Below are 26,108 nucleotides of genomic sequence, written 5' to 3' on the forward strand. Positions count from 1 at the left end.
GTAAACAATTGGTTGTGAACACGATGCAGTCTTCAGTTTTGATTGTATCTCGATGAAACTTGTACAGTATCTAAATATAGATTAGAGCTCGGTTCCTTTCGAAAACCAGCCAGATCCGCCCATGAATGCCTAGATTATGGGCCATGAAAGTTTCAAAGAAATGCTTTCTATTTTTAGCCAGGTCTGCATGAGCGAATTCTATATTTAGCCAAGTTTACATGTACATGTAAATTCAAGTCTAGAGTTAAGGGAGACAATTTGCAAGTCTAGGATTTTGAGAGACAATTTGCTTTTTGCTTCTGCAGCTGATTTTGTGAATTACTCTGCCTTGTTCTTGTTGAAAGCCCAAAGGCCATTTTTTAGCTTTAAGTTCTATAGTTTGTGCATTCATCTTAACAAAATTGTTTGTGAATGTTTAAGTTATGCACCTGGTGTCATTACTGGCCACACCCAGGGTTCACAGGTTTGGTAAACATAAATCTGGAAAGGTTTGAAAATCTTTTTGTGTGTTCGTGCATCCATCTCAGCACAATTGATTGTGAATGTTTGTTCAAATTGATCAATGTTGTCCTAGGATGCCCTTGACTTTGACCAACTTTTTTTAACTTTTAAAACTACAGAATTTTTTACTATGAGTACAGTTTTGAAAGCATTTTTTTTTGTCAGATGACTTTTACTTGGCACATATTAAAATAGTTCATGCAACTAATCTGCTTACAATACTTTCTGGGCTCAGATGTTGAACGTGCTACGTTTTTAGGTAACCCAAACACAAAACATAAACTATATATGTCTGTTGCCTTTTACCCATACATACATGCTCTGGATTGATATGACCACAAAAGCCATGCCAGTAGAGCATAGGCCCTTTTGGGCCTCTTGTTTTGTTTTTACTTCGACTACATACAGGCTAAGGATACAAATCCGTACACTTTTTAAGTATTTTTTTTCACACTTATCTTTTTTGTTGTAACTTAAAATTTCGTATGAAACATCTTTGGTTAATGTGACAACAGATTCCCGATCTAATATTTTTTTATGTAAAAAAATCGTTCATTTTATGGAAAGAAAATCACCATTAAAATTATGCTATGGAGGGCACATATACCGTATACGTGCATGGTCATACAATTATAATTCATACGTATGCTATTTTGAATAAACACTACTGTAATGCACCAGTCAATTGTAACCACGGCCCCCCTAGGTCCGGGGGGGGGGGTGGGGTATATACCAGGGATAGCTGGGGAAATGGGCCGTGTTTTTACCTTTCAGGTGGCCCCACAGTGCCGGGTGAATGCGATGGTTTTGTCTTCGCTTTAAATATACCTAGGGTCCCTGGGGGGCGGGGGCATTTGGCGGGGATCTTACCATCTGTTCGTTCCCGCAGGGCGGGGATTTTAGCTGGGGTTGGCTGGGCCGAAAGTCAAAGTCCCCGCTATCCCCCAGACCTGGAGGGGGGGGGGCGTGGTTACAATTGACTGGTGCATAAGCCTCACTCAAGTTATTTATTGTTTCAAATGTTTTTTGGAACAATTGCAATTCAAATGTTAAGATTATTTATATTTATAGATATCTTGAAGTTAACATAACCACAAAACCTCAAAAATGCACATGAATCTTCTGAGGTCATTCCTGGGTGTGCTACATTATGATTTTTAAGCGTATTTACATGAAATGGCATATTTTTTTTTAAAAAGTACTCAACAAACAAGATGAAATTAATGACCAAGGCAAGCCCTGTATTCATCAAATAATGCACCAGTCAATTGTAACCATGGTTCCCCCAGGTCTGGGGGTATACCGGGGAAAAGGGCCGTGTTTTTACTTTCCAGGTGACCCCGCAGGGCCAGGTGACCGTGGTGGTTTTGTCATAGGGCCATATTAAGCCGAGATTGGGCGTTATATAGAGTCTCTGGGGTGCGGGTCATTTGGCCTGGGTTTAACCATCAGAACGTCCCCACAGGGCGGGGATTTTACCCGGGGTTGGCCGGACCGAAAGTCAGACCTTCGGGGGGGGGGGGGGGGGGAGCCTGGTTACAATTGACTGGTGCATAAGCCTCACTCAAGTTATTTATTGTTTCAAATGTTTTTTGGAACAATTGCAATTCAAATGTTAAGATTATTTATATTTATAGATATCTTGAAGTTAACATAACCACAAAACCTCAAAAATGCACATGAATCTTCTGAGGTCATTCCTGGGTGTGCTACATTATGATTTTTAAGCGTATTTACATGAAATGGCATAATTTTTTTTAAAAAGTACTCAACAAACAAGATGAAATTAATGACCAAGGCAAGCCCTGTATTCATCAAATAATGCACCAGTCAATTGTAACCATGGTTCCCCCAGGTCTGGGGGTATACCGGGGAAAAGGGCCGTGTTTTTACTTTCCAGGTGACCCCGCAGGGCCAGGTGACCGTGGTGGTTTTGTCATAGGGCCATATTAAGCCGAGATTGGGCGTTATATAGAGTCTCTGGGGTGCGGGTCATTTGGCCTGGGTTTAACCATCAGAACGTCCCCACAGGGCGGGGATTTTACCCGGGGTTGGCCGGACCGAAAGTCAGACCTTCGGGGGGGGGGGAGCCTGGTTACAATTGACTGGTGCATAATAGATCGTGGTAAACAAAGGCCAATGTTTTAGCAATTTGGCTATTAGATCAGGTTATATGAAAGTTGACGTCACGGTATGTGAATTTCATCACCAACATCAGAATCTTCTATTTAGAAGTAAGAGCCACATTGTTGGCTGCTTGTCATGTAAAAGAACAAAATAAAACAATTTATCATGAGGAAATAGTTGTCAAACATTTAAAATGCTCCAATAAACTGATGTTTACAACCATGTACACAGGAGTTAAGAAATGAAAAAAACATGTTTGTGAATTGTCACAGTAAATTAATACTGCCGGTAGATATCTATAACTGTCTCCGATGCCCAGTTGTAAAGTTGTCCGCCTAAGGAGTTGGAGGTCAGGGTTCAAACTCCCAAGCCACTTCTTACTGAAATACTTTAAAAGTTGGTACAAGTACATGTAGCTCCCTTGTCTGGTGCCTGGCAGTGTAGTGCTTGAAAAAGTGATGTATTCAGTACTGGTTTAGTCTAGGTAAGTTGCACCCTGTGTATCAGTGCTTCACACCTAGCCCGTGAAGGAACTAAGGGGTCTCTTCGTAAAAGAGCTAGGGTATTGCACCCGGACTGTTGTTTCCCACATCTGCCTTTTGCTACATCTTTTTCTATTTTTTTCTATTTTATAAGGTGGTTGTCTCAAGGTGTTTATGTTAAATAAAGCATTTGGGCTTGTTTATCTTCCAAGTCTAATTTCAACATGTAAACATGACGGTATTTTTCATGGTCTCTGCACAATTGCCTCCGAATATGACAATTCTGTCTCATGGAAGTGGCATGCAATGCACCAGTTATTGGTTACCACGCTTTTTTCCCCCCAGACCTGGGAATTTGTTGTTACAATTGACTGGTGCAATTTAACTTGTGTGATCATCTTTTTCAAAAATTTAAAATTGTCACTCTTCAGACAGTTTGAGAGACAAATTTCTCATAGTATACTATACATGACAAACAGAATATTTGAAAAAAATGTCTGTTTTTTAGCCTGTCTGTGAATTTGTTAAAATTCACAGCCGAAAAATGACAGGTGTGAGCCTTGCATACAAGAAAGGCTAAATACCCTCTAGGGTTATAACATTGAAAAGTCAAAAGATAGTAATCTTTTCTTTTTTTTAAAAAAATGTCCACACACACTTCAAACATGAATAATATTGATATCAAGACATAGGGTACCTATATATTGCTTTTAGTGAAACAATGTGTATACTCCTTTTCACTAGCTAACGACCAAACTAGTTTCTTCAAACAGTTGCAGAAATCCATCAAAACAGACACATATTTAGTAAACAAAAACACTATTTTATACACCTAAATCATACATTTTGGTGTCAGTGGTATTCATTATATGACATTACTGTTTTATTAACAGCGTTGATACAAATCCAATACCTAAAAGAATTAAGTACTCTTACTGGAGCATGATTTAGATATGAAACTATTAATTTTTTAAAGGGACACCGCATAATACAATTGCACACAATTAAAAAATATTGTCTAGAATTTACATAACTTTTATATATTGTTGTGGAAAAAAAATGAATTATAGATCAATACATACCCTGCTGTAAAAGTCAATAAAGTGGTCCAGTGAACTCATGGTTCCAATACCCAATTATGGGAACTATTATTGCTTTGTCTTTGGGTACAATTAGGTTTGGTGTTTCTATACAGTGTCAGCAGGTGCTCTAAAATGGCAGCCAAAGGAATGCTTTTCATCTATATAATTTGCATATAATATATAAATATCACAGATTTGGTTAGTATACTGAAAGGCTAGTCACGACATAGACACAGTGAAGGTCTACTCTGCTGAAAGTCACAGCAAATAGTTGTAGTCCGGAATTATAGCTATTCTGGTTTTCCCAACCTAATCCTCCGGTACAAACAAAATTAAACCGTTGTAATATATACACGTTACTTTGGAAACAATAGAGTCATTGGACTGAAACATGCATTTCAATAGCTAGAAATTCACCTTTTATTTGTACCGGCATGGAAAAACTCAGTTATGTTAATTCCAGGCTATATGTATTGCTACACTGCTTTAAAGTTGAGTTTAAGATATGAAATGATCCAGGGCTTTTTCTATAGTACCCACGGGTCCGACTATCGGACCCATTCCCAAAGCAAAATACAAGATATTTTTCCCAATCTTCAGAAAAAAATCCCAATCAAAAAAAACAAAAACATTTATTTTTTATTTTTTTTAAGAAATTCTTTTTACCTGTACTGATTCATTTTCAACATCTTAATAAATTATGTGATGTGAAGTTTTTTTAGTAATTGAACTCAGAAATTATTGCTTTTCATCACATTCAGAGATATGAAATATTATCTGTCATGATTTATTGCAATAGATATTTACACCCCAAGGATTGACATTTCAGCCATTGTGGGTCTTTTAAAGGGAAAATAAACTAATATTAAATCATTTCCTAATTCACAGGAGACTAGACGGCTTTTTCTTTTCACTGTAAAATTTCCCAATTTCCGCATTTTCATGACGCAAAATTTCCCAAAATGTCTAGGGTCTTTTTCCCAAAATGGGCAGAAAAAGCCCTGTGATCACATGACTTGCAAGGTCATATCATTCCATGCTTTTTTTTAACTGGGAACCCATTATGTGCTATTTCTAAACAGGTAAACTGTGCTGATGTCAGTGATGTGACATAATTGTTGTGTTTATCTTCATTATAAATGATCTGCCTCGTGGTAGCTCACATGGACATTTCTATGCTGTTTTTGGGAAGTTACTGGGTTTTTTTACCATCTGATGTCTGGACAATTATCGAATAGAATGTGTAACGCTTTGATATCAGGGTTCGAATTTAGACTCGCATACTCGCAAAATGCGAGCGACATTTGGAAATTGCGAGCACTTGACTTTTATTCAAGCTCGCAAAATTCTGCGAGTGGCTTTTTCTAGACCACAAAATGTTAAAAGGAAAGTAGAATAAACATGAATTTAATTCCGATATGTAGTCGAGTGTAAACAGCCTATAAGTGGCATGTTTACACTACCAGTATAAAGAAGACAGTACAGAGTCACGCTCTAGTAGGTTTTCAAAAATAGAACAAATACGGAAAAGGCCGAGTTTTATCTCGAATCTTTCCGGGATGCTCCGAGGCGTGCATAATACAAAGTAAATACGAATGATGTAATCACCTAGCTCAATCATTGGCTAAATTTAGCGCTTTTGCGCACTATATGTAAACCCCATCAACCTTTGAATATATTTCCGCCCAACTGTCAAAATGAATAGACTTTGTTGATCGATATATTTCATGGTCCAAAGTATCCACACTACATTTACTGTTGCTTTTTTATTTTAAATTTATTATTTTATTGTTTTTTATACTTATAGACTTAATGAAATCTGTAGCGTGCTTGTCAAATGGGTATTAAATTACCCGATGGCGAGGGTAAATATACAAAGTGAACAATGTCAAATTATTGGACAGCTTTGTTATCAAAAAGCTGCCAGCATCAGACGAGTCTTTCCATACTCCCCAAATAGAATAAGCCATCAACAAGTTCTAGTAGTCGAGTAACTCAAGATTGATACTTTTCAATATTCCTAATATGTCTTAGGTGTTCATTTCTACCTTAATTAGACAATATTATAAGGGAATAAAGCAAATAATAAAATTGCAAGTTGATTTGTCATTTTGTGAGTTGCCTCAAAATGCACTCGCAAAATTTTGCGAGTGCTCCTCAAAGTTAAATTCGAACCCTGGATATAAAAAAAATGTGTCGGAGACCGGGTTCAAACCGGCGTGGCCAAATTTGAAACCCAGCATCTTACTTTTCTTACTTGAGAAAGCCCCTTGAAAGCCAATGTTTAAGCCACTTTCCAGTGTTTGACACTAAGACTTTTAGAAAAGGAGTCCACCGGACTCCTTAATTTCAAAATCAAGGAGTCCGGCATAAAATTAAGGAGTCCAGGATAATTAGAACATTTATTCAAATTTATTGACTAAATGCTCCAGCTAGCCCTAAATAACAGGTTGGGACACCCGCTGCCCTTTTCAAGTACCCGGCTGCCATTTTACTACACCCTGCTGTGTCCTTTTGTTTGCCAGTCAATGTCAGATATGAGTTATAAATGTACTTACTTTTGACACTAACTTAAAGTTAACAGCTGTGGTAACAAACTGTAAGTATTGAAAGAAGTAACATCACATTACATAAAAAGTTGAGTACTGGCCCTTGCAAGCGTCCCATAAAGGCTAATTTAATTCACATCAAAAGTGTCATTTCTGACCTACCCCCTGGCTGGAGCACTGATGACTATTTATTCAATGATTTCAGAGTCTTTGGTATTTCATTTCTGAAGGGCAAACTAGAGAATGTATTCTGAGAGCACATTTATGTTATATTTTAATTGTTTTATTCAAATAACATGAACATGACTGAAACTATTTATCTAATAGATTCTAATATGACTTGAAGAAATTGCCATGAACTGATGATCTAGCATATAGAAGCTTGGCCTCTTGTGAAGCGGCTGTGGAGCCATCAGATATAAGGGAATTGAACGGGGCATTATCAAATACTGAATTTTGTTTAATTGGAACATTCATCTGCAATCAATGCAATGAGACACTGACATGCCTTATATGTTGTGCCAATGCTAACAGACTTTGCAATATAAGCTTGGTACATGGTGACATAGTCTGTGTAGGACTGTCCTTATTTTTGAATAATGTTCAGCATCCATAAACAGAATGCACTACCTGTCAAAGATAGCTTTGTTCAGCTGAATTAACAAGCAGCCAGCTGGTGATTAATTTAATTATTTTTCCCTTTTTTGCATTTTCTTAGCTTATAATATTATCATGGCCCTTAAAAGTTTGTTGATGGCTTTCAATCGCACCTTACAGCGCACAGTGACAAAAGCTCCCTACAGTCAGGTACTCATATACAGATGTCAGTTCAAACATCAGCCAAGACTATTGTTTTAACCATGCTTGCTGAATTTCCTTTCTCTATAAATTACAAACTCTTTGTTTTTTTCTTTTTCTTTTTCAGTTCTTTTATTTTTCGCAGCCGGTGGCGAAATCCATTTTACCATTGACATAAACATTGTTTACATCTAAAATCAACGATGAATGTTTTTTAAACACCGTTTGACGGGTTTTATCGATTTAGTTACCATATTACAAACATTAAAAGATACATGAATACCAGTCAATGACGTCAATTACTACTTTAAAAAGCGTCTAAATGATAACGATTTGACGAGTCGCAAAATAATTACATACGAGCTTTCGGATACTTTTAACCTTCGGATACGATTTGTGTACAATTGGATTTTGAAATGAAGGAGTCCGACGGACTGCCTAGACGGAAAATCCGGTAGTCCGAGCCGAATTTTAGGAGTCTCGGACTACCAGACTCCCGTTAGTGTCGAACGCTGCTTTCACTGATACTCAGTACCTTGATAGTTTGTAAATTGACTTAAAGCTGCACTCTCACAGATTGAACGTTTTGACAACTTTTTTATTTTTTGTCTTGGAACAAGCAGTTTTTGGCATAAATATCAGAAAACCAGATATAATAGACTGATGACAAAAGATCAGATGGCAGATTTTCATATTTCCTCTCCAAAATTGATGTTTATGCATTTTTTTAAACCGTTAGTAACCGTTTAAGCCATAAAACATTAAATTTGGAATGGAAATATGAAAATCTGCGATCTGACATTTTGCCAACGGTCTTTCATCACTGGTTTGCAGATATTGAAGCAAAAGTTTGCTAATTCCAAGACAAAAAATAAAAAAGTTGGAAAAACGGTAAATCAGTGAGAGTGCAGCTTTAAGTTGTAATATTTTTGAATTTGCAACTCCAGTCCACGGACATTGAATGATGATTGTTAAAAAGTTTCTGATTTTATTCCCCTGCAACAGAGTGGGGAGAGGATTATAGGAATGCATTTCGTCCGTCTGTCTGTCCATAACATTTCGTGTCCGGACTTTAACTTACTTATGCATTAATGGATTACCATTTTCCTTGTTACAAATGTTGTCCTTATTGAGATGATGTGCAGTGAACTTGATCCGGGTCCATATTTCAAATGCATTGATGGGTACCATATAACTTTTTACAAATGTTGTCATTGAGATGATGTGGAGTGACCTTGACCCAGGCCCAAACCTCAATATTCAAGGTCACATCTGACATTTAAAGGCCATAGTACACATGCTCGTGTCTGGGGTATAACTTGCAGGAATGGATTACCATATTACCTGGTAGAAATGTGTCCTCATTGGGATGATTAGCAGTGACCTTGACCCGTGTCCATAACTCAATGGTCAAGGTCACATCTAACATTTAAAGGTCCTACACTTAGTACACACAATATGAATAACAAATATCCTTATGTTCAGATATCCGAGAATGTTATTTCAGGTTGTGAGAAAAAAACAAAATATACTTAAAAAACAACAGCAGGGGATATGGCTGTCCTTTGGATTGCCTTGTTGTACATTCAGGCACTGATTTAATTGTGTCTTTGAACAGATCTTGAAATGATGCCCCACCCCAATTTAATATTATAGTTGTAAAATTTCGTTTTGAATTGTTACAGGCCCATTGTCCGCATTTCCAGAATGGTGCAAGCCAAAGTATGTTCAGGATGGAACATCAAAGGAAAGATCCAGGGATATGCTCGCAAAGGCAAGGTTGATTTTTACAGAAGATTACATTTGGAGCCAATTATCAATATAAGTTCTTTTCAATGGATTATTTACCAGTTTAGGTACTTACTTTTGTGTTAAGGCAATGACTTATTTGCATCTATGATAACAATAAATATTTGACATGGAAAGCCAAAATATTGAAAGCAATTGACCTTACGACAGGATTTGATTGACAGGTCCTATCAGCCAATCAGAATACAGCGCTGATAAGCCGTGTTGTTATCCGCCATTTTGTCCGTCAAACTGACCAGAGTCCGTCATATACATGCATTGACATTTCCTCGCCTTTTTAAGTATTATGGTAAAAAGGTGTTGTAATGACACTTGTAATTCGGATACAAGGTAGCCAGAACGGCGTGGAATTCGTTCCATTTCCGAAACAAGCGAGAAAAATGCAATTGCTGGATCAGACTCTGTGGAAGACATCACCAACAGTTGAACTTCGAAATTTTGAAAGATCGTTCAAAGGCGAAAGATCTATACGTCTGTAAAAAAGTATGTTTCTGAAATAACTAGTTAGTTGCTTATAAGGGGGGCAAATCAATCCGCTTTAAATTTGTTTAATACTGAAGTTGTCCGTGACCTAAATTAGTGTTACTATTTTTAAACTTTAAACATCGTACATTTATGCTTTCGCTTGTGTTGTCAAATCGGCAGAAATGGCCATTTAAGATCAGGTTCAACATGGACACGATTGATTTCATTCAAGATAGAGCTTTTTTAGTTGATACCTTAATATAAGCTTATAAACTGCTTCGCTTTCAAAGTAAATTAGGAACTATTGTACAACTAAATTTTTGTCCGAACCAGCGCATGCTTCCGAATCTCATCTACTTGTTTGGTTACTATGTAAACAATGGCTATTGTAGCTGTCGTTTCGACACAATTTCATAGATTTCTTATTTTCATATCAGCACTTTGTCGACGGGAAACCCAGTCAAGTAAACCCTGACCCTCAAGCAGCTACTGTACTGTTTGGTGTATTTGACAAGCTTACACCGGGACCGGCTCACATCAGCTAGACCTCCTCCAAAAATCAGATTAATATCTGAACCACCCTAAAAAAAACTAGAACAGAACGGTCTGAATCGTCAAGGTTTTATTTGCTGTATAAATCAATTTATTTCATGTAAACAATGGCTATTGTAGCAGTCATTTCGACACAATTTCATAGATTTCTTATTTTCATATAAATCATTTATATCAATTATTGAGTTCACTTGATTCTGCCAAGCATGTGCTGTAAAGACTCACTGTAGTCTCTTATTATGAATAATGAACAAGTCAAACATGTACATGATTTCAATGTTATTCTTATATTTGGTGCCAATTACGTAAATCTATTATCTTTAATGAAAGTTTATCCCATTCGTAAAGTTGCACTCTCACAGATTTCTGTTTTGACACTTTTTTGTTTGAGAATGGGGCTAATTTTGTCATTCTTTCAATTAAGTTCTTATATATAACCACAAAGCAAACCTCTGAGCCAAAATATGATAAATGCAATCATATCTTTTATAAGTTGTCAAAGCGATCAATCTGTGAAAGTGCAGCTTTAATAGAGAAAAATTACTTCTGCTTATGCGATATATTTTAAAATATATTTGCCATTGCAATAAAGAGATGTACACCTACAATATCATGTATAAGCACCAAAGAAATGTCAAAGTTTAAGTAATGTTTTCAACACAACAATGTATTAATCTGATATTAAATATGAAACAACTGGTGTTATATTCCAGGACTGAAGCTAACACCATAGGTACATCCTTCCATGAATCCAACAACGCAACATGCTGAACGACTTCAAGGACTCTCTTCAAAAGACCACACTTTCCTGAAATAAATAAAAGATGCCACTATTAAAATAAATCAGTTACATGTCTTGTTAAATATTTTAATTCTGGCTGTAAATGCTACTGCATTTGATGTTTGCTTTCTACATGTATATAATAATGAAATATTGACAAGAAAATAGCTAACTGTATGCTTTGTGGTTGTTGTCTTTTTTCTGGACAAATAGTCCATAACTTTTGTACAGCAAAGTAAAACTAAATGTTATAAAAAGCTTTAAAACAGGTCCTACCGATTATTTGTAAAACTTACCATCACTGGTTTTCTCTTGCGGTTGACATTGCCCGGACTGGCAAATATCATGGGGGGGGGGGGGGGGGGGCGGTTTCTGGTCTTATACTAGGTCCCCTGTGCCAGGCTGTGGCGGTAGGCTTGTTGAAGACAATAACAACGGGACTTCCTTATATCCATCAATCAGAATACTTTAATGGTGGCAGCGTTGGTTACAACCAGCTGCCCGGTCAGCGTAGTTGGTTAGAGCGCCGTGCTAGTATTATGGTGGTCGTGAGTTTAAGCCCCACACCGGGGGCACTTTTCCTCCCAGGTTTACCTTAACAGGCAGAGTGTGTGAAATTTCTGTAAGAACAAGAATTAAAGCATATGAATGTTTAAGCAATGCAAAAGTTACAGATTGGTATCACCCACAACTGTCACCTGTCAACTATTACACTATTGTTTATAGTCGCTGAGAACTGAAACTTGTTATGCATTAACTTAAAAAAACATACCTGCTCATACTATAAAATATAAGGTTATATATAGCTGGCATGTAACTGTCATTTTATGTCACTTCCGGGTTCCCCATTCGGGCCATTCATGATATACTCATATTGTGTGATGATTTAGTCTTTGTTTCAACAATCCTGTAAGAATGACCGGCGTTATTAATAGTTAAACTTACCCTAGTTTGCATTTACAGTATGGGTCACACACACGCTTTTCCTTTGTATCGATATCAATGTTGACAACATGGCGGCTATCCGATTTCTCTGACTTCGATAGATTTCAGCCCGTAAATGTTAGATATCGTCGTCTTCTAAAGATATATCGAGCTTTCCGATGTAGCAGCCAGTAACAAATTCCTTTGCCTACTGTTGTTTTCGCAGTGAAATGTCACATTTATGATAATTTGGCCCCAAACCGTCAGGAATATCGGTGAAACAAAGTCATTGCTTCCTTGTTTGTTTGACGGACATAGACAGAGTTCGCTCCCTTGATATCAGGGGGCGTGGCCTAGTAGCCGCTGTCGTAAGGTCAATTCAATGGTATAGTTTGAAAACTATTTTATCCCATCAAGCCTTAAGTGAAAATGAATGGACACTGCAATTTTGTGAAGAATATGAGTTTCAAAATGACTTTCAAAATACAAACAATTTCTCTATGGTCATATAAATATTATTTTTTTTCTCTTAATTGTGCTGAAATTGGCCCGTTTCAAGCCATGTTTCATGAAGTTAGTGATAACAATGATTGATAGACATGTATCATTCCTGTATACAGTGCATCAGAAGGGACAGTACACACCATCTTTCATTCCCACCATTCTTTGTGAAGAGGAATCCAAATGTTCTTTGGCCTGAGTTCTTATGGGTAAGTTAAAGTAAAACCAATTTATCTCACTGATTTCTGAGGTGTATTTTTTATGCCCCCGAGAGTGAAAAAAATTAAAATCGCACTATCCTTTCCTGTGTCTAGCTCAACTTCTCGTTTACAGTTATGTTCAAAGCTATCTGAAAGTGAGGTTTCTATATTTGATTTGACAAAATCAAAGATGGTTGCTAACTTTCTTGAATCACTCCTATGCATTTATATTCCTTGATGAGCATTGTCTCTTGTGAGGATATTAACTGGCTTACTGCTATCCTAAGAATGCTTATCATTTATGTAAAGTACTTGTATGTTTTTCTCTTAAGTTTGCTTGTAAACTTTGGAAAAAAAATCTGCATGATAAACTAGGCACACTCTTTCTCCCAAATAAGATTTATCACAATTAATACAATTGTTTTTATATACCAAATGTATGAAAAAATGTTTAAATCCATGGTTTTCATGTATAAAGTACCAAGTTTAATTAACAGAAAGATGCAGAAATCACAGTATTTCAATGAGACCATAGTAGATCACAGTTAATCTTTAGCACTCACCATAAATGCATTATTTAGGAAGAAGATAAAGATTTATCACTTAAAATTTATTTTTGTTTATACATGCGTTTGTATTGATTTTGAATAAGAGTGTAACATTAAACATAAAAATATATAGTAGTAACAGAATTAATCTCCATAGAATTTGAACTTAAATGGCTTGCATTAATTCAATCTTTCTCTTTTCATTTTTTGATGAATTGATCAGATTGTTGGATCAAAGAAGACAAAAATAAAAACCTAAAATTCTGATACAAACAATAATTGCACTGACAGATGTAGTGCAAATCAACTTTTATTGACTAACCAACATATTTGCAAAATAGTACTGGTATATTGCCCTCAGTATACGATCAATGTATACAAGAGGATGTTTTCCGATGGGATTTAGATGCATTTGTAAAAACGTGGGAAATACAAGGGATTATGAATGAGATTCATACCACACAAAATTGAAAATGGTTTTACAGTAGGTGAAAATTATAACCTGTCAAACTGATAATATATTTGATTATTACTGGTAGCAAAAATGTTACAAGTAAACCACATGTATCTATTTAACAGCTAGAGTGGATGTGTCAAGCAAATTCAAATATTTTGTAATATTAAATGTGTAATGTGCACTTAATTTTATTTTAAACTACTGATACCAACTTTGTTGCATAAAGAAGAAAAGGAAAAAAAAGTTAATGACTGTACTCAGCTTAAAGTCAAGAAGAGGTACTAGTATATAACACTGGCTGATCTTTAGGGGATGGGGTATAACTGGAGTTGCTTGAGATATAGCCTATATTTCATCATTCTCGTACACTAGTGATAATGCAATGTTAAACCTTGTCTTAGGTTTATAATTATCAATCCTCTGATGAAAAAGAAGGTATTTCATTAAACAACAGATTAAGTACTTTGTATTTTTTCACAAGCAACAAGAAAAATCCCACCTGTTGTCTGATTGACAGAGTATTTTTATTCCATAATTTTGTTTATTTCAGTAATTGACAATTAGACTCAAACCAATTTGTCGAAATATTGCCAAATTAACTTTGTCTGCTTACAAACTTGAGGATTTTTTATCAAATCCTTAAGTTTCAGGTTGCCTTGTTTATGTGCTTTATATCCTTTCGAATACCGCTACCATACATCGACGCGCTACCGTAGCCGCCTAATGCAGACCAATTTTTCAAGGGTGCTGGTTACCGCTACTGTTTTACTGTAGGAATACTGTAGACGACTGAAACGTACCGAAAAAGTAGGTACGTCCAGTTCCACAGCCGCAAAATGCACATTTTCCACAAATTTGTTGTACGTTTTTCATTAAAATAAGAAGGATTGTGAATTTTAAAAACAGCATTAATACGCTATGGTACTTTGTCTTAGAAACAGTTACTACACTACGGAATTTCTTTCAAATATAATAACCATGCAAAAATAAGCAACGGTATTTCTTTAAAAATCGTCATTCAACATTATTCGCCTCTGGCTTTTGTAAATTTGCTTTAATAAAACAGCATGGTTATGCTTTTCCTCTTGTATCAGAAGTACGCTGTGGTATCACTGTTAAATTTAAGAAATGAGCAAAACTGCGCAGTGGTATTACTGTGATATTTGTTTACGGACTGTGTGTTAACTTCGATAAGGTAGACATTTCATGTTTGAATTAAACTAAATCAGTCACTTAAGGGCACTTTGGTAGCGTTCTTGAATCTAGAAGTATGCAAAACTACGCAGCGGTATTTCCTGTATAAACATAATACGTAATCAACATAGCACAACCCATTTCAAAGGCGACGTTGCCTTTGAAGGTCATTAAACGCTAGTAAAGCTTCCTTTTAAAACTGTTGAAATATATGCTATAACTTTCATATAAATCCAACCGGACATCTATTACGTGATCGCTATAAAGTTACCATGGAAACCATAGTGACTGCAAATATAACAACAGAACATCCATTACAAAATAGCTGTCACAGTTGCCATGAAAACCACTGCAATAGACAATAAACCAACCGGACAAATATCACAAGGTCGCATCAAGGTAACATTGGAACTACAGTGACCCCTGTTATGAAAGTTGTATAGGAAAGGAGCATGACTTAATACAACATGCATAAATACATATCTGTCGATGAAGCATTGATCAAATGTCACGGTCACCATTCAAGAATCGTTGGTGCTCCGTGTGTCATGGGGTATCTCAGGAATTACCAGGCTCACTTAAGTCGAAAGATAGAAGTAAGGTTGACTCGAACAGTTGTAGAGAACTGTAGAGAAAACATCACAGGATGATCATGTTGTATTTGCCGACAAGTTTAAAACATCAGTTCCTCTGGCGTTTGGAAAAAGATCTATACATTCGTGTCACGCATTAAACACCGGAAGGACATATTGGTCAATAGCAAAATCAGTCCACGAAAAGAGATGGCAAAGTTAGGATGCTCAGCAGAGGGAAACACATGGCATGAAATATTTCCGACCGGAAGCTTATGTCCACTGCATGGGAATAATCAAAACATGTGTGCAACCCGATGACATGTTTCAATCCTATTATAAATAACCGGCAGAACAAGGTTTTGACGGAAGAAGTAAATACAAAAGGAAAGTGGGAAAAAAACATGCATCAAAGTATTTTTTTATTAAAAAAGAGCATGGGTGTTGCAGACAGTCAACATTTACAGTGTACCAACACAAAGTGCTTATTTGTGGACCTAATTTGTGTGGTCTGCCGTGGACATCTCGCTTGTGATTCATCATGTATAAAGCGTCAACCCTCCGGCTACCGGCTAAGCTGTTTGAGAGAATGGTAATAGTTTTTTACAGTATATTACAAACATGCTGTAGAATGTTAAATAGTAACCATAATCAGGTTTAATAACACATTGATCGTTGCATGTACCACCAAAATGAAACATGAACAACATCTTAAAAAAACAATCAGCTGTTTAATGTTTTATGTTTCTGTTTTTAGGTTGCAGAACAACTTATCGGCGGGAATAGCACACGTATAAGGAAATCCAAACAAACAAGCGACATTTTTTAACTTGACCTCTTTGGCAATGTGCAGTGCAGAGTCAGCTTGCACGAGTATAATTCGAATGTCTATAAACTAAAACTCAAATGAAATGTTATTTTATTTAAGGGAATGTTTTATTTAGTATCGTGGCATTACCTCTAGAAAAGGCCAAATGTGGAGGTCAAGTCCAACAAGACTATGGCTCCAGAAACACAGATGAACGGAAAACAACAACTCATGTATGTTAAACATTTTCAAAAATATATGGTTTTTTATATAGTTGCATTTTGAAATGACCCTTCAATCGAAACAATGAACGGCCTCTGAAGTTCATGAAAATGCATACATTAAATTAGTTCTACTGTTTAATGGCACATCTTGAATTTCATAGTCTAGTACAAGAAAGCGCCGTTTAGATCAATCATGTATTTAAATAAATTTTCAATATAGTATTGATGAAATAATCATAACAAAATGTTGTTCAGGTGTCAACCTTTTCTTCCTGAAGGGACAAATAATGTTTGTTTTAATGTTTTTTTATAGAATTAAACATTTCATGCTTAAAATGAGAACATATTTTTTGAAATTACATATATACGATGCAATTGTCGCTAACAACGTGTCTTTATAACAAATATTCATCAATATGTGATTTCTTTTTACAGACCGATGCTATTGCATTGCACCAGAAACTCCACTAGACTGTTGCCGTTTCATTAATCGCATGCTGTGATTATACTGGTGTTGTTTCCCGTGACAAATCTTGCGATATTTTTAGCAATATAATAGTTACAGTCAAAACTGATTTATATTTTGGTCTATATTTTTCTATTATATAATTATGTACATGTGTTCTTTGTTGATATGAGAAAAAATATTATCATTATTGATTTTGGTCATGTTTGATTTTATCCCTATGTATTCCTCAAGTTCCTATGATGCAAATAAATGATCTATACATTTTATAACCGTGATATATGAATGAATTATGAATCCGTATTTGGATTTTAGTCCTATAAGTATACATTTATATGGGAAATGAATGAACATGTGTGTAAAATATCATGATAGAGAATCGTTATTGTAATTCCTTTCTGATTTATTTGATAAAAAAACATATTGTTTTGTAATCGCTCTATGCATGTGTAAATACTAGAATAAACAAAATATGTATAATATAATGAAAACAACAGGGACAAGACCATTTGTCGAACAGTAAAAAATAGGCCCTGTTAAGGGTTACACGTCAAGGACCCAAATAACGATGAACTAGAGACACAAACATTGTTACACCACTTCTTAAATCATAAGTTTCACTTTTTGTTTTATTACTGAATTTTACATAGAATGAGACGTGCCTGAAAAACTGTGATAGTGTGATGTCTGCATTAAAATTAAGCAGGCTAAATTAGCGTATTCAAGCACACACATGCATAATATGATTGAAATAATAAAAAAAACATTTTGCAACGTTGCCTTACAAACATTTTTTTAAGCATTGTACTTTTGAAATACACAATGTATTTTGGAAAACCTTTTTCTACTACTGTAGTACAAAATTGCTGTTTTAGAAATATCATATACTAGCCGTAGCGTATTTATGAGGAAAACGACAGACATAGATATGGAGTTACTACAAAAGTTAAAACTGCCATAGTGTATCTATGCATGCACATGTGGTATAATTCCAAGATTGATCATAACATTAAACGTCTCCGGCAATTTTGAAATACATTTACCTGAAAGGTTTGTACTAGAACTACCAGAGTGTATTAATGCATAATATTATCCTTTATGTTCTTAACAAATTGTTCAAATAAGTAATTCCTATCTACAAAACTCGCCTATAGTAGTTTTATAAACATTAAAAAGTAGCTTATACCGAAGATGTAAAATACCACAACCTACATATCACAGGATTACCATTGCGCTGTTTTGCATGTGCGTTTACCTACTGATGATTGTCTTCAGTCAAATTACTACAACACACGTCTACGGTTATTTCTACATTTGTTCAAAATTCATCATATCCGTAGTGTATTAATGAGAGTTTTGTATTTTTCCGAAGTCAACCAGAGCGTAGTTATGCCGATATGTCATATTTATTAATAAGTGAATATTTTAGTTGCCATTACATAATAAAACCAATAAAATGCATTTTATTGTATTAATGTGTCTATTAAAGGGTTTAAGTATAAGGAAAAATGTACATTTTCACTAGAACATTACCTAATTAGGGATAATGTATATGCCACTAATTCGTGAAATGCAAACTTGATTTATAAGGGTGTTATGTTATATAATTTTATGTACTATATAATGTTTGTAATTAATTTCTTTAATTGTGTTATAAACTTGTACTGTTTCAAAATTGATGAACATTTTACCTTATTGCTAACGCATTTTAATCAGGAGATTTAAGTCTCTGCTTTTAGCAAAACATGTACAAGATTATAAAAATAAGCGGTATTCCTACGCTGTACGATAGCGGTAATCAGAAGCCGAAAATTTGAGTACGGTTTACACTGCTGTGGTAGTTCGCCGGTGTATGATAGAGGTAATGGGGACACCCAAATTTAGGGTCTGCATTAGGCGGCTATGGTAGCGGAAAGGATATGGATAAATATATGTTGGAAGAACTTTAATGATAAACCTAATATTTATTATAAAACTATGGTATTATATTTGGTCCAAATAGTGAGATAAAAAAGAGTGTATAAACCAATGTTTTATCTTTGAATGCATATTCTATCTGACAAGTATTGTTTCTCTGCAGGTGCCTTGAGCCATCCTAGGAGGCATCCCAAGTAACAACATTAAGAACGTATAAATGTTTGAACTGTGCAGACTTCTTGTTGTGAGAAAAAAAGGTACACATACATGTAATGACTTGCAAATATTTTTCAATTAGAATTGTGATTATCATTTTTGTCCTTTGAAGAAAACCTTTAATCAAAAGTAATAGAAGAACATTGGATTGTTTACTGTCATAACTGCATATAATAATAACTGAAGTTAATATTAATTCATTCCACCTTCTGCCAAGTGGCTATGATGTGCTAAGCAGACTAAAAAATTTCAGCCTGCAGCCAATGAGATAGAAATGGAGAGAAGGGCAATAGCAGCTTGCACATGTCAAGGATCTGCAGCGCATGAAACCCCTGAAGATGATGGAGGGTCCCTGATGCAATGTAAATTATATGGAATGTTTTGTATATAACCAGTTATTCAATCATCATCAGTGCTGTACACAGAGTATTAAGTATATAACATTTCGTTTTCTGTATCTTTCTTCTTCTGATTTATATGAACCCGAGCCGATTTCATTGAAGTTACTTATAATTGCAACCTCCTTAAATGTATCGTATATTAGTTTAAAAACAAAAGTACAGGTCACAGCCTTTTCCCACATGCCTGAAAAATGTGTTGTTTACCAAATGATATGCATTGCGTGATTCTGGGCCTTGCAAAAGAATTACCGGTACTACAAATAAATCATGTTTTTTCTATGTATATAAATTTCTTCCAAACTTCTTTCTTTTAAAGGATTGTCATAGGCACACAATTTTTTGAATGATTTATGTCCCATTAGTTTTCTCATGTTTTCAATGCAACTACATACTTCAACCCTACATAATTTGACTACATTCATTGTAAGAAAGAACACTGGATTAAAAATTCAAAATGTATGAACACTACTTTCTTAATTTCTTTTTCATAAAGAACATGAAGAATCTGTGGTAGGAAAACAAGTAATATTATAAACTTGTTGTAATGTTGATATGATCATTCTGTATGTCATTTCATTCATGTGCTCAATCATTACTTACAAAAGGAATTTTTTTTTATTCAAAATGCCTTATACATGGCGCCGCTTGTAAACATGTATCTTGAACAAAAATGTGCGATGCAGCTTTTGCATTGATATTGGGTGTGCTCCAAACAAGAACTGAAACAGCAATGTAGGCCATAGTTTTATTTTATTACATGGCATATGTGTTCAGTACATAATCTAGTCAAAATCTGATTACAATTTTTGTAATACAGTTAATTCACACATAATAACTTCAGAAAGAACAAATATTATGTGCCCAGTTTTCATGATGAATTCTACAAATGTGCAGATTAATGAAATTTGGACAGTCTCTCATATATATGCTTATTTATAGTATTTGTTTTTGCTGTCATGCTTATACTTTAAAAGCAATGACATTATGTTTTTTTAAAATCATTAATGGGAAAAAACATAAATATACAAGAAGAATTAATTTCAATTAATTTTCTGAATCAGTTCCTGAAGCCAAGAGATGTCAGCACTCGCAGTCAGCCGCTTTATCATCCATTGCTCCATTAACCTCATCCACCTGGTCAACACAATTCAAACATACCAGGTAATGGTAAATTTAGAAATGGGCTGAATTGACAATTTGAACATGTTGCGTCATTTAATTTGAATAACTAACGTTACAGCAATTAAACCCAAAGAATAATATGTTTTATAACTGGATATTTAATTCCTAACAAGTTTAACATGTTAAACAACCATGACCTTGTGCAATACATTAAATGTTGACTGAACATTACAAATCATAAAATTTAATTATTCAACTAATGGACTGGTTTATTGTTTAGTCATTTAGTCTTATGTGATGGTAGTGTGTACGTAGTATGTGCCTCCGTGCGTCTGTAAACAATTCCTCATTAACACGATACAGCCTTCAGTTTTGATTGTATCTCGATGAAACTTGTACAGTATCTACATATCCATTAGAGCTTGGTTCCTTTTGAAAACCAGCCAGATCCACCCATGCATGCCTAGATTATGGGCCTTGCTAGTATAAAAAATCATGTAAACAATTGCTCGTTAACAAGATACAGCCTTCAGTTTTGATTGTATCTTGATGAAACTTGTACAGTATCTACATATCCATAAGAGCTCGGTTCCTTTTGAAAACCAGCCAGATCCGCCCATGCATGCCTAGATTATGGGCCTTGATAGTATAAAAAAATCAGTGTGTCAGTAAGCAGTTGCTCGTTAACACGATACAGCCTTCAGTTTTGATTGTATCTCGATGAAACTTGTACAGTATCTACATATCCATAAGAGCTTGGTTCCTTTTGAAAACCAGCCAGATCCGCCCATGCATGCCTAGATTATGGGCCTTGATAGTAAAACAATCAGTGTGTCAGTAAACAATTGCTCGTTAACAAGATACAGTCTTCAGTTTTGATTGTATCTTGATGAAACTTGTACAGTATTTGGATATCCATTAGAGCTCAGTTCCTTTCGAAAAACCTTGAAATGATAAGATTATGGGCCTTGATAGTATGAAAAAATGAGTATTCAGAATCCATAAGGGGTTGGTTCTTTTCAAAAACAGTGATGTTGACCACACAAACCCAGCCAGTAGAACATAGGCCTCTAGTTTATTATAAGTGCATGTTTGTCTTCATAGCATCATTATATATTTCTTTATTACATGTGAAGCTTTGATTTTATGCACTCTTTTCAGATACAGACTCAGTTAAAACAGATATGGGTGCAAGTCATGACACTTTTACAGGTAATGTTTATTAGACATTCAGTATTTATATATATATATATATATATTTAAAAAAGATGTCAATTGTAAAAGGATAGTATAATGTAGATGGATTAGATGCAATGAAGATGACAGAAGTCAAAATCATCTTTATAATAATTTGATATTATTTGTACTATTATTTAATAGCCATAATGATGAAATACATAAAACTGAAAATGGAAATAATTTCAATGAAGGTCTTTCTATTTCCAATAGATTAAAGATGTCCGAGATTCACGATGAATGCTGTTTGAAGAAGAATGAACAGAATCACATTTTAATTTAATCTCACTGCCAATGTGGACTTAAAGAGGACAGGCTCTGTTATGACAACTGTATTTTTAAGTAACAGAGATAAGGGTGTTAAGGGAATCATTTCAATAAAATATGGGAGTACCGGTACATACCAGTTTGATATCTTGATTAGACTGGGAATTTAACAAAAATGGTAGATATTGGACCTCTCTAATATACATTTATAAACATCTCATGTCTTAAGTCAATAACAAAGCTGTAATAAGGCGATATTTAGTGTAATTAACACTTAGGGCTATTCTTCTAAAACATATAACCACCGGGTTTGGCAGATTTTTAATAATATATGGGTGGGCTTTTTTGCTAATTTGCACCCCAAAAGGCACATTTGCTTTTGTATGGGGTTGGCATAAAAACTTAATAAATGTCTTCCCTCCAGTGGTTATATTTTTAAATGGAATAGCCCTTATCAACATTTTTAGCTGGACTATTTGAATAATAAGGAGAGCTATACCACTCGCCTCAGCATCTGCTTTGGCTTTAGCGTCCGGTTAAAGTTTAAGACCAAGTTGGGATTTTCACTCATAACTGCAAAACCCTTCATTAAAGTCACTTAATACTCCATACAGTTGTTCAGGGTCATTACATAATGAGGTTAATACTTCAATAGCCTTCATTCAATGGACTTAATACCTTGCACAATTAATGATGAACATCTTGCAATAAGGTGACATAACTCCATTTTAACCCTAAATACAAATTATTGCCCTTTTTTCATTTTTATTTCTTATGTCAGGCATATTTATATATTCTTAACAGGTTTTTTGAAAGCTAATTGTTTGGGCGGTATATATATATATGTGACAAGTTAATGGAGAGCTTTCATTTGAATGCCTTGGGCCCCTTAGGGTCAATGTCACTGTTACTAAAAAAATATTACTTTTTGGTACTGAATAACCTAAGTTATGGTTGATATACTGTGACCAAACTTGATATATAGGAAGAGTTTATTGAGAACTTTCATGAGATTGTGTTTTGGGCGCATAGGATCTAGGTCACTGTTACAAAAATAGAAGACAGCAGTTGAAACTTCTTCTGCCAATCATTAACAAAACAAGTATTGTCACATCACGATTCTTGTTTACTTTTTAAATTGATTTTTCTATTGCTTTTGACAAGCACATATTACATCATTATGTAAGAAGATACATTGTTAAAAATACAAAAAATGTTAATTTGAATAAGAGTGTCACTTCTTTTAAATTTGTAGCTGTTTACTTACCATGAATTTATCTTTAAATACAACTTGTATTTTTTATGTGTAGGGTACGAGTTGGACCATTTTGAGAGATTGTTTTAAATAGCATATGCTAAAACATACTGTGACTGTTGTTGCTGCCTTTTCAGGGCTCTCACTAGGCTGAAAATTTTGGGAGAAGTGACTTCTCCCTTCAGTCAATTTAGGGAGAAGTGGGGAGACTTTAGGGAGAAGTGATGCTTTTTATAACACCTGATACAAAAACTATGCCATACCACACACCTCAGTTTATATTCACATTCAAATTGATTGCTATAACTATATAAAATGTTCATAAAATAATGTATCATTTTTAGCTCAGCAAGTGTATTTGTCAATGTCACATAGTTTATCTCCAAATAGCATCTAAAATGAACCAAAAAATACATCTAAGGATTTGAAATAATCATAATGACCTCATAAATGAACTGTCAATAAAGTAGGTGGACGAATCTTGTTTTGGTATGTTCGGGGATAGGGTACGAATGTCACATTCAGCTGTGCTGTTATTTACTTGTTTCTGGCTAAATAATTTTAAATATGCTGACATTTAAGAACCAAATGACATTTAAATCAGTGTCCTTGATGAAAAATTTACCAATACATAATGGGAAGTTGAAAAATTAACTCGGAAAATTGTTCTGACAAAATGGCGATCTCGCCGATTTTTTTTTGACATCGTAACTGTGACAGGAGAAAATTACTGTAAGTAAACTCTACATAAAGCAAAAAAATAATATTTTTTTGTGTTTACAAATCATTTTTTATCATGAACATTTCACTAAAACCAATCAAATATTTGGTGATACGTCATGTTATTGATTTTCTTAGCGCCTACTTGCCGATGGCCCGAGATGGCTATGACCGTCTGCTTCAAAAGCAACAATGTTTAAATGTCTTGCATTGTTTGTTCAATACATATATTAATTACTTTTTAACTTAAATTAATGCTTGACACAATATTTCATAATTATGTCTCCAATTCTATCTCATTTTAACGAACTTATATCATTTGATCAGGGTCTTCTGAATGTACATTCTGATTGGTTAACTTTCAATAGCTCCGCCTACTGGCGATGTTTTGGTAATTGGATGACACGGCCCAATTATCGGATTAGGAGATTACCAATTTGTATGAATGGCTTATTGTGATGGTTTGACTAATGGGACATTGGCCAAATACTCGCTGATTGACAGATTTACAATGTGCTAAAATTTTCGGCGAAGTCAATGTCGCTTTGATGATACAAATGGGCGAAGTCTGGGAATTTTAGGCGACCACTTCGCCCAAGTAGCCCCCTCGCGAGAGCCCTGCTTTTGATTTTATGAAAAGTATTGCTTTATTATTTTTTTAAATTCAATATTCTTAAGCTCCTTCTAATTCTTGTCGGGTAATTTTTAAATCAAATTAATTGTTAAAGTGACACTCTTATTCAAAATCAATGCATACACATGTATAACAAACATACATTTTGAGTGATAAACCTTTAACTACTTACTAAATAATGCATTGATGGAACATATTTATTACTGGTAACAAGTTTGTAACCCTGTATTTAATAACAGAAAACGCAAAAATATTAAATGATTGGTGAATGCTAAAAGATTTACTGTGATCTACTTTAATAGTCTCATAATGTAGATACACCATGTTTCATGCACATTTCTTTCAAATCAAACTCGGTATCCTTCATGAGAACCATTGCTTTCAACATTCATTCATCCTTTTCGCAATATTAAAACAATAGTATTAGTAGTGGTAAACCTTTTTGGGAGTAAGAGTGCATCTTTAAAAAATGTGTTTAATGTGGATATATTATGATCTGTGTGTCTTTGCATGGATGCACTTGCTAGTATTGCCTAAGAATTTGACCTCTGATATTTTATGTAGTAGTTAGATGATATGAAGTAAATTCTGTCAGAGTTAGTGGAACTAATGATCCATTCTTAATCATTGAAATGTACTAAAAGGGCATCTCACAGTCTTATGTCTTTGTATGCCTTTGAGGTTATGTCTCCACAAATCTTTATCATGGCCTGACAGTCTGCTTTCTTTAATTTGTGTCTTTGTATTAAAAATATGTATTATTTTTTGATACATATTTTATTTATAGTACTGCATTTATCTCCTATCGATTTTCATGTTTTATGTAACTTGAAACTTCCATTAAGTTGTAAAAACATTAAATCTGTGAGAGTGTAGCTTTAAGAGAAGCATTAGTGATTTTAGCATCAAACTTGTTTTATATGTTCTTTTTAAGTTCTAGGTTATTCTGTAATCATTAACCATAATTGTGCCATAGATAGACCTGTGGAAATTATTATAATCTACTATGTTATATTATTGAATAAAATACTGAACATGTTATGGTATGTTTGAATTTGGCTGATCATTGAGTAGTTGAGGGATTTTTGTAGTCATATTTAGATTCCAACTGAACCTGAAAAGGTATACCATGAGGTTTTGTTCATATCTATATGCTTTAAAAAGATATTTCCATGAAATAAAACAGATATCTGATCATCTCAAACAGTGCACATATAAAAGATAATTTTTCGAAAATTTTCCTGTTCTCGCATTATTTTGAACTTCAGTATGTACAAGGCTGGGACACAATATCATCGGT

The 26,108-nt window shown here is 34.6% G+C and overlaps 2 long non-coding RNA genes across 2 annotated transcripts; both read left to right on the forward strand.

The window, feature by feature from the left end:
- Nucleotides 1-9,319: 9,319 nt before the first annotated feature.
- Nucleotides 9,320-11,323, forward strand: LOC128203639 (uncharacterized). Its single transcript, XR_008256003.1, has 3 exons — nt 9,320-9,831; nt 10,251-10,417; nt 11,079-11,323. It is a non-coding gene; the product is annotated as an uncharacterized LOC128203639 (long non-coding RNA).
- A 1,365-nt stretch (nt 11,324-12,688) lies between these two features.
- Nucleotides 12,689-25,849, forward strand: LOC128203584 (uncharacterized). The gene is made up of 6 exons (XR_008255989.1): nt 12,689-12,780; nt 19,121-19,214; nt 19,427-19,535; nt 20,636-20,735; nt 21,858-21,908; nt 22,146-25,849. It is a non-coding gene; the product is annotated as an uncharacterized LOC128203584 (long non-coding RNA).
- Nucleotides 25,850-26,108: the final 259 nt, after the last annotated feature.

The sequence above is a fragment of the Mya arenaria genome, chromosome 1, assembly GCF_026914265.1.
Source record: "Mya arenaria isolate MELC-2E11 chromosome 1, ASM2691426v1".
Taxonomy (NCBI): Eukaryota; Metazoa; Mollusca; class Bivalvia; order Myida; family Myidae; genus Mya; species Mya arenaria.